The 15,389-nt window shown below is 36.5% G+C and overlaps 1 pseudogene; it reads right to left on the reverse strand.

Moving 5' to 3' along the window:
* Positions 1-3,901: 3,901 nt before the first annotated feature.
* Positions 3,902-4,766, reverse strand: LOC108383298 (alpha/beta hydrolase domain-containing protein 17B pseudogene; annotated as a pseudogene).
* Positions 4,767-15,389: the final 10,623 nt, after the last annotated feature.

Genomic DNA, 15,389 nt, shown 5'->3' on the forward strand with positions numbered 1-15,389 from the left:
ACTCTTAGAAAAAAACATAGGCAAAAATCTCTTGGACATACACATGAGCAACTTCTTCATGAACATATCTCCTCAGGCAAGGGAAACAAAAGGAAAAATGAACAAGTGGGACTATGTCAAAATAAAAAGCTTCTGTACAGCAAAGGACACCATCAGCAGAACAAAAAGACATCCTACAGTATAGGAGAATATATTATATTCATAAATGACATATCTGATAATGGGTTGACATCCAAAATATAAAGAGCTCATGCACCTCAGCAAACAAAAAGCAAATAATCCAGTTAAAAAAAGGACAGAATAGCTGAACAGACACTTCTCCAAAGAAGAAATTCAGATGGCCAATAGGCACATGAAAAGATGCTCCACATCCCTAATCATCAGAGAAATGCAAATTAAAACCACAATGAGATATCATCTCATACCAGTTAGGATGGCCACCATCCAAAAGACAAACAACAACAAATGTTGGCAAGGATGTGGAGAAAGGGGAAACCTCCTACACTGCTGGTGGGAATGTAAGCTAGTTCAACCATTGTGGAAACCAGTATGGAGGTTCCTCAAAAAAGCTAAAAATAGAAATACCATTTGACCCAGGAATTCCACTCCTAGAAATTTACCCTAAGAATGAAGCAGCCCAGTTTCAAATAGACATATGCACCCCTATGTTTATTGCAGCACTATTTACAATAGCCAAGAAAAGAAAGCAACCTAAGTGTCCATCAGTAGATGAAGGAATAAAGATGTGGTACATATACACAATAGAATATTATTCAGTCCTAAGAAGAAAACAATCCTACCATTTGCAACAACATGGATTAAGCTAGAGGATATCATGTTCAGTGAAACAAGCCAGGTGGAGAAAGACAAGTACCAAATGATTTCACTCATCCGTGGAGTATAAGAGCAAAAAAAAAAACTGAAGGAACAAAACAGCAGCAGACTCACAGAACCCAAGAATGGACTAACATTCACCAAAGGGAAAGGGACTGGGGAGGATGTGTGGGAAGAGAGAGATAAGGGAGAAAAAGGGGCATTACGATTAGCACACATAATGTGGGTGGGGCACGGGGAAGGCAATATATCACAGAGAAGTAAAGTAGTGATTCTATAGCATCTTACTATGCTGATGGACAGTGAGTGTAATGGGGTATGTGGTGGTAATTGATATTGGGGGGAGTCTAGTAACCATAATGTTGCTCATGTAATTTTATATTAATGATACCAAAATTAAAAAAAAATTTAAGTATAAAGCATTGTGGTTTTAAATTATTAAATATATTAATCAGCAATTTACTAAGTAAGGCCATTGAAGGTGGGCTTTTCCTCTAAGTCTACCTTAGGTTGCCTGAATTTTGTACACTATGTAAAAACAAGGAAAGTGTATAAAATACCTTTATTCCTGAAATTTTTAAGAATTTTTTTATGTCTGAAAGTTATTTGTTACTGAAAAATCTTATAATAGAGGTCTAAGACTTAATAATTATACATACAGTGGTTCCAAAATGAGCACTAATCTTATATTATAGCTGCCATACTTGTTTATATCTAAATAGATGCATGTACCTTAGAACTGAATCATTTATTCTTAAATAGGCACACTAAAAATGTTTTTTCTGTGTTGATTTATTTTCATTCCTTCTTCTCATCAGTATGGATTTCCATCTGAGTTTGGTTACATTGACTTGGGTTGTACAGCTGATATAGGGCAAATCATTTAAGTATTTTTGCTTCAGCCGGACTAGGTGACTTTCCACACCTGTGGCGGGTATGCATACATTGTGCTGCATGCACTTTGCTGACCTGACAGAAAGACTCCCAGAGAGCAGACTGTTTTATTCATGAGGAAGATGATATCCGTTATGTATGTTTTACTGGAATATTGAGTAAAAATACTCTTACATCTACACATCTGTGAATGTTAACATAATTATTAATATCTGGAAAAAAATGAAATTCATTACTTTTTCTAAAAAGTTTTTTAAATGGCAGCTGTTTAGAATCAGAATTAGGAATTCAGTGGCAAGTTCAGTGAATGGAAAGTTAGTCACTGAAAAAAAATCATTGAATTTTAGAAGATGATGAATATATACTATGCAAACTCCCAAGAAGAGGACTAGTCTGTATAGGAGAGACCTGCAGTATAGTCCTTTCACTTAGCAAAAACTGAAACCTGACCTAACCAAACCTAACCTAATCTAGCCTAACCTAACCTAATCTAACCAAACCTAGCCTAACCTAACCTAGACAAATGAAACCTAACCTAACTTGACCTAACCTAACCTAACCTAGCCAAACCAAACCAAAACAAAACAACAAATGGAGTAACTAAGAATTCCAATAAGAGGCAGCAATGACAAGCTGTGGAAAACAAACTTACCACATCAGGAACTTAAAGGGTCATCCAGAAAAATTTTGAGGACCCATGGGCATTTTAAGAATCTGACTTCTGCAAATAGCAGTTCTTAATAGACACTAAAATGAAGACACAGAGAAAATGTGATCCTTCAGAAAGTACCAGAGAGCATTTAGTTCTGTTTTCTGGCTGTTAATTATTCTGTGTGTAGAATAACATCAAATAAAAATTCTTAAACTTATATATTTCATATTTGAATACTAACACATTTCTTAATATAATAAAGTCAATTGTTTTGATACACTGGTAGCACAAAGCAGGTGGAGATTTTTCTTTTAAAAATAATGGAAAAGAATATTGTCTGCTTTAAATTGCTAAATTGTCATCAAGTCAAACATATAAAGGATTCTGTCAAAATCACAATTCTTACCTAAAATTAAAATTTCAAAAGTGTTGTAATAAACCACAGACAAATTTTGCTTCTTCTAAAACACAGATATATATATATTAAGTTTTTGAATGTGAGCTTTATTTTTTACTACATTGGTAATATAAAAGTTATGATTTAATGTTTTCTTATCTTCTGAACCCAAAAGTGAATAGTGAATTCATGAAATTGTCAGCAATCCAAAACAACAGGTCCTATTCTTAAAAATAGCCAAAGTGGAAAGGACCAAATAGCTAGTCAGTCTGTGGTCTGGATGAACATCTATCAGATTTTCAGGTTTTCTTATAATGAAGGGTACTGCAGTTCTACAAGATCAGTCAAAATTTAAAACAACATCACATACAAAATCATTCTTGAGGCTCTAAATGCCTTTTAAATAACTATATTGAAAAATTTAAGTAGTTGCCTCACAGTACCAAACTTACAAATGAAAACTAGTTAAAATTCAATGCTATCATGACTTCTCGTTTACAGGTAACTAGTTGGGAAATTAATAGATGGATTAAAAATTAAGACATCATTTTTCTTTAAAGAAGAAAATGTTGTGACAACCAGGGAATACAGAAAATTCAATGTATTTTACAATGAACTTTAAACCTCTATCCCTGTACAACAGGGGTTAGGTCATCTCTAGCGAACTTGCATGTTTTCATACAGTTTATTCTATTTTGAGTACTTGAATTATTTTAGATATGGAGCTTTTTATTGAAAGAATAGTACATTTCTATACCAGGATAAGATTCAGTACATTCAGATGTTTTAAAAATATTTACAAATTTGTTTGATATGCAAAAGTATTTAGTAATGCTTTTACAGTATTTGATGCCATAGAATTAAAATTTCATACAGTACTCATCTTGATGTTTAAAAAAAAGTCACAGAAAAAATATAAATTACATAACCTCACTGCATGATACTATTATTTCCATTTTCTAGTTTTGGTAATTAAAAACTTCATTAAGTCTGTTAACAAATCATTACCTGTACATTATGAAGGCAACCGACATGATTTGAAAACAAAACCTTCAGGTTTTATCTTTTTACCAAAGAGTACAGTTCAGCAAGAAAGGAGAACTCAGTATGCAAATTTCCAGAATTTACAAATTTACCAGTTCCTGTGACACAAATTGTTTCAACTTTTCAAGGTACCGTCCATAAAGTTCCACATCATTGTGACCTGCCCCTTCAACCCAAAGAGGCTCCACAGGTCTTTGGCAACACTCAAACAACGCGAGGCCAAGTGAAAAGTGAATGGCTTCATCTTCAGTTCCATGAATTATTAATACTGGAGAGGTTATCCTAGAGATTTTGTCAATGTTTACAAATGCTTCGAAACAGTAGGTCTTCTTGGTATCAGGAGAAGCAACTCGCATTCCAGAGGTCAAAGGAGAATAAAGAGTAACAGCAGCACTCTCATATCAAGCAGCAAGGTCCACAGGGTACTGTCCCTATACTCTGGCCATATATGATCACATTTTCAGGATGAATGCCGTATCTTGTCCTAAGAGCAAGTCAAGCAGCTTCTATGTCTGCATAGATGTTCTTCTCTGTTGGTTTCCCAGAACTTGCACCATATCTAGAATAATCATATGAGAATATATTACAATTAATTCATGATTCCAGTCCTAAATAAAAGCTGCTCATCTGAACAACATCAACAGCATTTCCATGTGAGAAAAGTAACGTGTATTTGGCATTGGGTGAGCAACGCACAAACATGCAGGCCATTCTGTTGCCTTTACTGGTTCTAGTCATGAAACACTCAATAGCATCTTTTTCTCTAGAAGAGTATTACCAGTCTGCTCGTTCTGATAGGTGTAAAGTCAGCGGCTTCCACTTTGATCACACATCAGTGTTTTAAGTTGGATCAGGTGGCAAAAACGCTAATTTTGAAGCAATTTTCCCTGGACAAGGTGGACAGCAGAAGAGGCAACACAGCTCACTAAATGAAAGATTATTCATATTCACGTCTTCAGGGTTCATCACGTTGTAGCATGTCAGAATTTTCTTTTTTTAAACGATGACTAATATTCCATTGTATGTATATATTATACATTTTTGTTTATCCATTAATCTCTCAGTGGACGTTTTGTCTTTTTTGAACAATGCTGCATAAACATGGGTGATCAAACATTTGTTCCAGTCCCTTTACTGCCCCGGCCAAAGCTTTAGGCAGAAAGGGCCGGAGAACCTCCGCCGATGCGCCGTCCTCGGCCAGGTGCGGCCCCCGGACACTCCCGGCCTGCAGGCGGGCCGGGCCGAGGAAGGGGCGCGAGCCCGCAGCCGCCGGCGCCGGGACGAGGAAGGACGGCGGTGGCTGCCGCGGTCGGCTCGCGCTCCCGAGGCTCGCCTCGCGCCGGCCCTGCTCCTGCACCCGGGCTCGCGTTCTGTCGACTGACGGCCCCGACGCGAGGCGCTGGAGCGGCGGCCGCCGCCGCCGTCCCTCCTTTTCTGGCCCTGCAGACGCCACCCAGACGCAGCCAGGTTTTTCTTCTCTCTAGCCTGCCTTTCTGTGCTCCGCCTCAGCCTGCCAAGCGCGGGGTTCGCTCCGATGGCAGGAGGGAGGCTGGAAGGGAACCGAGGGGGCGAGCCGAGCCCTTGCTCAGCCAGGAGTTGGCCACCGACTGGCTGATATATATATATATATTGTATGTGAATTTTTTATTATGTTTCTTAACATAACATATACTATATTCATTGAATGGTCTTCAAAAACTACAGTAGACATATACATTTTTACTTCACTGCAGTAAGGTAAAAAATTAAATCAAAATAGTAAAACTGGTTTTATTTCCACTTGGCATATTTGAACTCTTTAACTCTTTTATACTTACATAGAAATAAATTGCTCAAATTTATGTTATATATATATTTTTTAAGTAGAGACAAAGAAAGCCAGTAATTGGTTTGTGAAAGCCCATGTTTAAAACATTCCCAGATAACAAAATTTAAGTTACAACCATAAGGGATGTATGCTGTATTTAATAATACATCACAGAATTCTTCTTCATTGGAAATATTTTTCCAAATAACAGGCTGTAAGAGAAATATGCATATATGAACAGACAAATGGATGGAGATGGATGAAATAGGTAGTTGAACAGTTTCAGTTTGTAATAGATGACATAAATTGATAAAATTTTTGAAAAATTAAAATGTCAGGAGAAAGTGGATTTTCTTTAAGATGTAAGATTGTAAGATTAAAAATATACAGTCAGGATTAATAATGGGATGGGGTATACTGAATTTGCTCATGCACTCTACTTCAAATATCTGACAAACTATATTCTCCACTTGTAATTATCCTAAGCCTATCATGTAACTATAAGAAAATTTTTGAAATAATCAAGTAATATAATTTACTCATTTAATTAAATGTCTAATTACACACACATATGTACATGCTTAAACAGACTTTTCATTAATCACATATATGATCACATGAATTCTTTTTAGTGTGTTTTAAAAATTTTTCCCTTCTCTCTGCCTGGATCCTCTCCTCTTTACCTCCTACATTCCCAGCATCATTTCTTTTTTTGCCTTCAGGTAGTCCATATGACAACCTTGTGCAGACCCTCTGACATTTCTTCTCTAAGCATATAATTATATATAAACAGTGATATTTTTAGAGTCAATGTTGACTTTTGAAAAATTACATCACACTATACATTCCACTTTTTTTTCTCTTCTTCATCCCTTGGGTGAGAAACTTTATGGAAATCTTTCCAAATCATTGATTCTAATTCATTCTTTTGACAGTTCAAAGGAATTGGACACATGATAAATCCTGATGCAGATGTATCCATGTATCTTAATCAGATCTCCAATTTATGAAAATTGAAGTTTGTTTAAATGTTTAATTTACATTAAACATTCTTTTTCTTTATTGCCTTCATATCCTTGCCTTTGTATCTATATGACTGATTTAAGAGTCAACTGAAGAATTTATTTTTATATCGTGCAGGTGTGAAATTTATTTGCAAAAAGGCTTTAATTTACCTTTTGGGCAGGTGGACCAAGCAGCAGGGTAACCTTTCTCTCCTAACTCATTCCATATCACTTTAATAATGCGTCTACCATCTCCAGTGTGGTTTAACAAATTGCCGTGGGAGTACTTTCCACTGCACTACCATGTAAAAACAGAACATGAATAGCTTTGGTGCGGTAGGCCTGGAAGTGGTATGTATGCATGATTTCCATTCAGAATTTATTAGTTAACATTATTCATCATAACATTATTCACATCTACCTTCAGGGAGACTTTGGGTATACTGGAAAGTGCAGATTAGTTGTTGTATATTTAGGACAAAGCCCATATTTTTTCTTCAGTACAGTTTAAACTCTATGAACCCATTTGGTTTTCAGACTTCAATGTTTCCGTTACATTGTTTCAATCAAATAAAGAGAATTTTCCTAATATCTATTTAAATATTGTCTTCTCTATCTTCTATTTCTTAATGGTTTTCATCTCTTTTAATTTTTTGTTGTCTTGAGTTGAGGTATTTCTTCCTCTATATAGACCTCAGTAATGATCCATTTTCTTTAATTTAGTTACTTTTTCTTTTAGTTTTATGGCAGATAGACCCTAAGGTGATATTCCATAGTCCCTGCTGTCTGGTGTTCACATCCTGTAAAGTGCCTCCCCTTGATATGGGCAGGACCCAGGACTTACTTCTGACAAATATAATATTGCAGTAGTGGCAGGATGTCACTCTTCCTCCCCTAAAAAAGCAGCGAGTCATGCTGGAGTGGTCCTGTGACAGGAAATTAAAAGAAGCCTCCAGCAAACAGCAGGAAACAGCTGGGACCCTCAGTCCCACACCTGTAAGGAAACAACTTTTGCCAACAACATAAATGAGCTTCAAAACAGTTGAGTCTTCAGATGAGAATGCAGACTAGCCAACATCTTCATTGCCATCTTGTGAGATCCTGAGCAGAGGACCTAAGTCATACCTACGGCCCTCACCCACGGAAACCGAAGAAAATGAATGAGGCCGTTTTAAGCTGCCATTTCTATTGCCCAGTAGTAAGAAACCATCAATGTAGATTGAAAGCAAGCTTTCTGTTTGTTTCAGAGTGTTTTTTCTTTCTTCATTTGTTTAGTTCTTTCTTTTTTGGTGCTATACTTGAAAGTTTAACTTATTTTACTCCTTTTTTAAAACTAAGGGTTTCATCTGAGTTCTACTTCTCTGATCTCTCATTCTGGCTGTGCTTGCTGATCCTCCTCAGATGGCTGCTGTGCTCCTCAGCTGTTAGCTCACGGGTGCCAGACATGGTGGCACAATATTTTAATAGTGGGAGTCCAGAGGGTGGACACATCCTGTCCCTGTACCTGAGGTCTAGAGGCAGGTTTTTCTCCTGTGTTGAGGTACTGAAAGAAAGTCCTGCCCTACCAAACCCCTGTGGTCTCACAGATTCAAAGATAGGCCACACTTTTGCTCTTTGACTCACTTTTGACTTTTTGGATTTTGAGGACCCCAAATGGTCAATATTTACCTTCTTTCATGGAGTCCCTACATATCAGAAAACAGACATCTCTTTAAATCAACTTCTTTCCAAGTCTCATCGTTAAGATCCAACCTGGTGGATGGACGCAAGCACAAAGCCTTTCCTAGAATTTAATGGAACCCAAAGCTCAAACACTGTCAGTCTCAGGTTCTGGAGTCACTGGGAAAAGTGAGCCCCATGTATTTCACAGTACAGAGTAATGAGGGCTTAAACAGGTGGCCTTGTTTCCAGGATCTCCTTGCAAATGTAATCCTCAATATGTTATAGTTACAAGTTGTCTTTATTTCCCAAGTAATGCATATTTTCATTATGGAAAAATAATTAAACAAACTTAAAAAAGACAATAAAAGTTAAATTACCCCAATACTAGAATTACTGCTGTTAATGTATTAGCACATATATTCTATTTTCCCATGTATGTTTATGATTTGCTAGAGCAAACTTATGTGTGTAATTTAAAGATGAACAAAAATGTGCCTTGTGGCTGGATTGGAGGAGATTAAGGAGAAATTAAGCCTGGAGAAGGAAACAGGCCAGATCATGATGGAACTACCAGACCACAGTGAAAAGTTGGATTTTATTCTGCTTACTATTGAAAGCCTCCAATAGAGGGGTTGAACAGAGAGTCTCTTCTGTCTTTTTGAAAAAGCATTTTGACCATTACTTGAATTACCTCTGTGGGGGAGTGGGGTGGGCATGAGTGTCAGCTGGGAGACTGTGTGGGATACCTTGCAGGTAAGAAGTTATGGAGCCCAGTGGCCACATTCAGCTGTACTTTGCAAGTATAGTTTATGACTGATTGAATGTAGGACTATCGAGAAGTAAAGAATGAAAGATGCTGTATATGTTTTTGCCTAATCACTCAAAAGGCAACATACTAAGTTGCAAAAGACTGGAAAAGGCAATATTTGGTGGAAGGTTCAAGCATTTTATTTTGTTCATAGAAGTTTTAACATGACTTTGGACATACGCATTAAATGGAACAGGTAGCATAGAACTCTAGAGGACAGGACAAGGCTAAAAGTCCACATTTTGTAGTCATAATATTTACAGCTATGAAATCACAAAGGAAGGGAGTATAGGTTGAAAAGGAAAGAAAGCCAAAGACTGAGGTGTAGGGCAATCCAACTTTTACATATGGGAAAGAAGGAGACAACAAATGAGCTTGAGAATGACTGGTACAGTTGAAGGGAATACAAGTGAGTGCATTCTGTCATACTAAGGGAAAAACTATTGCTTCCAGTTGAAGACTGAACAGTTGAATGGTGATTTAACTGTGTCAGTCACTGCTGAGAGTTTGAGTGCAATGAAAAATAGGGTTTCAGACCACTAGATTTGAAGGAACAAAGACCTTGGAGGGCTTGATGAGAAGGATTCCACCGCAGTGGTAGTGGAGAATTCTCACTGGAGTGTTTACAGGAGATGAGAAAGGAGAGACAGAGATGTAGACATCTCTTTAAAAGAGTTTTGCCGTTAAATGTAGACATCTCTTTAAAAGTTTTGCCATTAAAAGTCACAGAGAAATAGGGTAGTAAATGGGAGAAGTTGAGAGGTTGATGATGTGCTTTAAATAAATGGAAGTAATTTCATCGAGCTTTCCATCCAGGATGGTTTGGACAGGGGAATATTGATGAGGAAAGAGAGAGAACTAATTTGTGGAGCTAAGCTCTAAGAAGATAAGAGAGGGTGGAATCCATTCACAGAAGATTATTCTGAGGAGGAGGTATAGCTCTTTCTTATAAGCAGGGTTTGTACTCTGATGGTAGAAAGATATGGCAATAATCTTCTTAGAGCTTCCATTTTCTCTGAGAAATAAAAATGAGGACCACCTACTAAGAGTGGGTAATGGAGAGGGGCTGTGCCTGCGGTCAGAGAATACTGAAGGGTGAACAGCCCAAGAAGCAGACCCACAGGCAGGGCCCTGGGATTGCAGGGCCGGAGGAAGGGAAGCTGATGACCCACTAGCAATGTGTAGTCATAAATGGAGACATATCAGAAAGCACAGTTGCATAATTTCCCTGATCTTGTTCATTTTCATAGTATTTGTAATTTGCTTCTGTGGCAACCCTGCAGATCAGGTAGGCAGGAACCCACATGTGATGCTTGCACTTACGACCCAGAGAACAAGTGCTTTGTGACTTAACTCGGATATGGTTCTCCTCCACCCCTGGCTATGAGGTAGAAGTCAAAGTGTACAACATTAACAAGGTATTACAAAATAAGTATGTAAGATAAATTCTAGCTGAAATAAGCAGGCAAAGAGAGGCAACGAAGGGCCAGGTAATTTATTTGAATACCCCCGGGCGAGGTTCCGTGGTCTGACTATCACAGGCTGGGGAAGTCATGCGAAAGTAGACAGGCAGCGAGTTTTTAAAGAAGGTAGGGGGAGGCAGAGCTTAGATTTTCAGCGTCCCAAGGATTGGCTAGCCTAAGGCACATTTTTCAAGTTGGGAGGGGGCAGCAGCCCGGGACTTTGGCACGTCATCAGTGTCTGACGTGCTCACCCCTCCTCCCAGTGCCTTCAACCTTACAAAGTACACTATTAATATCTCTGTACATTTTATAGACAACTGATCTCATGATCAGAAACAAGGGAATTTAAGAAGCGTGTGAGTGATCTTGAATTTCCTAGAATTTATCAAGGTTCAGTTGAATTTTAAGCAGGATTAGGGAAAACATCTGATTAGAAGAAATTCCATTCAGAGGCCTGAAGGAGTTCAATGTGAGCAAATGCTTGCAGGTGAAACTAGCAGAGCCTGTGGATATGCTAAAGAATCATTTGCATGAGATTAAGAGTCTGGGCCAGTGGAGATAAAGTTTAAATACGCAAGTTGTTCTGTGACTTGTTGATTTCCTCGTTTGTGAAGTGGAGGGACTGTGGTGAAGAAAGCATGTTTTCCAGCCTGGGAGGAGAGGGGACCTCTCCCAAATGATTTGAATAATCTCAGGAAGGTTGATTACTTTTTTGTAAATTGAGTATTTTAAAAATCAATATTAGTATATCTGGTAAATGTGGATCATCTGAAACTTATTATTTGAAAACAAAATTTTCTGCACCTCTTTTATCTTTTTATCATAACATATATATTGGCCTCTGAATTTATTCTCTTTCATGGCTTTGCAGGTGTATCAAATTATGTGTTTCATTCTCTCTTGATAGTGTAGCTAAAGTATCAAATTTAAGGACCAGCTACACTTTGGCAAACCAGCTGCGAATTCTGAGGAAAAAAGTATGAGAATTTGCTAAAGTGTAAGTAGAAACAGACAGCTCTTAGTCAGAACTCAAAATGACATGGAATGTCATGCCTCTTTTTATATGGGATTATAAAATACTAACTGTGCTGTGGTTATTGGGTAAATATTTTTTGTGCAAAGCAAATGCATTCCTAATGTTATTTGCTTTCTTTGATAATCAGTTTGCTTTTTTCTAGTATCATTTATAATAACTTAAAAATTGATATATGTTGGATTAGTAAACTACCTCAAATATGCTCTTACTAATTAGTAGTATTTAGAATTATGATCTAGCTGTTGGCATTTAAACATAATATTCTGTGATTAATTATTTAATACATGAATTATTATTTAATAGTTGATTTATCTAATAATTAATATTTAACAATCTGCTTAATTTATAAAGTGTCCTAATACTATTTTTATTTAACCACGAATAAGCAACCAATATAACATTTTATTAAAAGTACAAGTGTTTTATTGTATTGTATTTGCACATCATAGACTCATGTGAATCAGGTTTGGGTCACTTTGTAGGCAAGATCTAATATGTACACAGAAATTCAGTATTCTACACTGGTGATAGATGTGTGAAAGACAGAAGCAGTTCACCTGTAGACTTGAAAATTAGGAACTCCTTTTTCTAGAGCTCTGTGGTTTGGAAGAGTAATAGGTATTGTGATTTTTTTTCAAGTAAGGTAAATTATTCCAATTACCTTAGCCAAAAGTCTCAGTTCAGGGTTGAACATTTGGCCAGGAGCCAGTAAGACACAATGGTGGTTCTGAGTGTTTTCTGGGGAGTCAAACATCTGACCCTTGAGTGAGTTGCCAGTCAATTCTCAATTCCCCTGGGTCTTGAGCATATGTGGAACCTGAAAAATAAAAGCAATACACAGAAGTGGGAAGAGGGAGAAAATTGCAGGGCTATTGAGCTGGAGTCCTATTTGAACTTGGATCAATGCCTGTTACTTTATAATTTAGGATGTTTTGAATCGAGTTTTTTTAGTTACAGCTTGAAGGATTTTAAATGATACAGAAATCTCTTACCCTTTCTCATTTTTCTCTCTGTATTCTCCTATCTTGCACACCAAGCTTAGAGTCTTTAACTTTTTTTTCCCTTGTTTTCACCTCCTGAATGGGAAAATTCTACAAAATCAATACCTGCTATATAGCCCAAAATATCAAGTCCATAATTTTCAGTCACTTTATATATTAGTATTGAACTATAATTCTAGAATATAAGGCAAGTTATCATAATTTATGCACAAGAACATAGATTAAAATTTTTTTAATGTGCTATATAATTTTAAATGTGTTATAAAATTTTAGGTGAATCCTATATAATATTTTTAATTTCATATATAGTGAGTATTTATTAGTAAGAAATAGAAAGAGCTGACTTAACCATATATCTGGAAAAGTACTCTAGACAATGGTCTTTTGTTAGTCCATAAATTGTTCGTTCATTTTGCCTCCCTGGTTTAAGAAGAAAGGCAAGGTTGGGCTGTGGGTAGGAAATATGCATTAGGCATAGCCTATTAGCTTTTCATCTGCTGCTTTATTTAAGTATGTCACCTAAATATCAAACTTTGCTAATGTGTGGTTTGCCTGGATTCATTTCCGTTTTTTAGATATTTATTTCCTGTTTCACTTCCTGTAATTTGACTATCAAGATCACTCTATTTTGAAGTAGCTACCTACAATTTAACCAGTATAAATAAGAAAAAGTTTATTCCTTAGTCTTTTTCCTTTGTAAAATTTGATTGTATTACTCACTCTTTATTTTGATGTTTAAGACAATTACATATTTTTATTTTACTTGATATAGTTTATACCCTTGGTTGTATTTTTTCCAATTATTTTATATTTACTATGTATTATACATTTTTACTTCACTTTTTATTCTTCTCATGGACTTGCTTATTATTGCTTAGGTTGCTCCTGAGTACACATTTCCCATTTGTTTATTTGGATGGCATTTTAGAGTACCTTTCCATACTATGGGTTATTTTCTAGATAAACACCAACTGAACTCCTGACCCCACCCCAGAGTTTCAGTGGGATTTGTCTTCCACCTTTCTCCCACCCCTGCCATCCCGCAGAAAGCAGGCAGCACTCCATCTCCACTGGAGTAAAAATCCCACTGAATGGGTTTAGTGCAGAGTGGGCATGACAGAGGATACAGCAGTAACATTAAGGACAGACCAGTAGACTCTAACCCAATCTAAACAACATAAAGAAAAGAGAATGAAAAAAATGAGCAGAGTCTCAGGGATCCATGGAACAACAACAAAATAGCTGTCATTCTCACAAAGAGAGTAATGGTAGAACTGAAAAATTATTCAAAGAAAAAATGGTCGAAAACTTCTCAAATATGGCAAAAGACAACTACGCAAAATAGGGTTGGAAAAAATCCTTTATCATCTTAGGTTCTTTGACTAGAGCTCTACAAGGTAAGCTGACAAAAGGCAGATTAATTGGAGAAAGGGCATTCAGATTTTGATGTTAATCCTGGAGCCTTCCTTGGAAAGAGGTGACGACTCATGAAATTGGGAGGCCTGAGAGCTTGTAAACCATTTTTCACAAAGAATAATGCATTGTGAAGATATAACCAGACAAAGGAAAAGGGCTTGAAAGCTTCTAGGGCCTGCAAACTCTGAGTAGTTAGCTGCATGAAGGAAACGAAGGTAAGATAAGGGCTTGTTTGTGTGGGTCCGTCTGGTGCCAGCTTTCTGTCTTCTTCATAACTATATACCTTCCCCAGAGGAGATATTTATGGAAGTCCTCATTTCTCAGAAGTTTGTGCTTTCACTCAGGTAAGGTAAGTTCTAGATGGGCTTCTTTCTGCCTCTGTTGAATCTCAAATGTCTGTAGCTCAAAATAAACCTAATGTCAACATAGCATACTTTGGGGTAACAAATTCTGACCCCCTTCAAAGTCAAGTAGCTTAATGAATCCAAAATAAGAAAAATACAAAGAAATCCATGCTGACAGATCATAATTAAACTTTTGAAAAATAAGGACAAAAAACTTGAATGCACCTCAGGAGAAGTGATGCATGAACTATAGGGAAACATAATTTTGAGTATTAGCATATAATTCATCTGAAACCACAGAGGCCATAGAAAGTAAGTACTGAAAGAGAAGAGCAGCCAGTTGTGAATTCTATTCAGAAAAATCTCTCAGCTATTAAAGGAAAATGAAAACATTCTCAGCAGAAACAAAGCTAACACACTTTGCTACTAACAAACCTACATTTAAAGAAGAGATAAAAAAGTTCTATAAACAGAAAAGAAAATATTAACAGAAAACATTAGAACTTCAGAAATGGAAGAGAACATCGGAATGAGTAAAAGGGATAACTCTAAAAGACTATTCTTCCTATGAGTTTCTTAAATGGTATTTATAGTTGATGAAAAATTACAACCAGGTGATATAATATTGACTGCATACAGAAAAGATACTTAAGAAAAGTATATTTAAAAAGTGAGGAGTAAAAAGACACCTAAATGGAAGTAAGATTCTGTACTTCACCTGAAGTGAAAACATTATACTGGTAAGCAATGGTAAGTTGCATAATGTATTTTGTAAAACCTGGAGCAAAAAACTAAGGTACTATGTAAAGCAATATATTAAAAAGACAACATAAATAAATCAATATATAACATAAAATAATATTCAAGTAACCAAAAAGAAGGTAAAAAAACACAGTAAAATAAGAAAAAGAGGAGATAGAAGCAAAAAGAAAATACTAATATGGCAGCTTAGAGTTCTCACATATCAATAATTACCAGTGCTGTAAATGGTCTTAATACACCATTTAAAAGTTGAAAATTAGCAGTC

Source organism: Manis javanica, chromosome 2 (assembly GCF_040802235.1).
Source record: "Manis javanica isolate MJ-LG chromosome 2, MJ_LKY, whole genome shotgun sequence".
Lineage (NCBI taxonomy): Eukaryota > Metazoa > Chordata > Mammalia > Pholidota > Manidae > Manis > Manis javanica.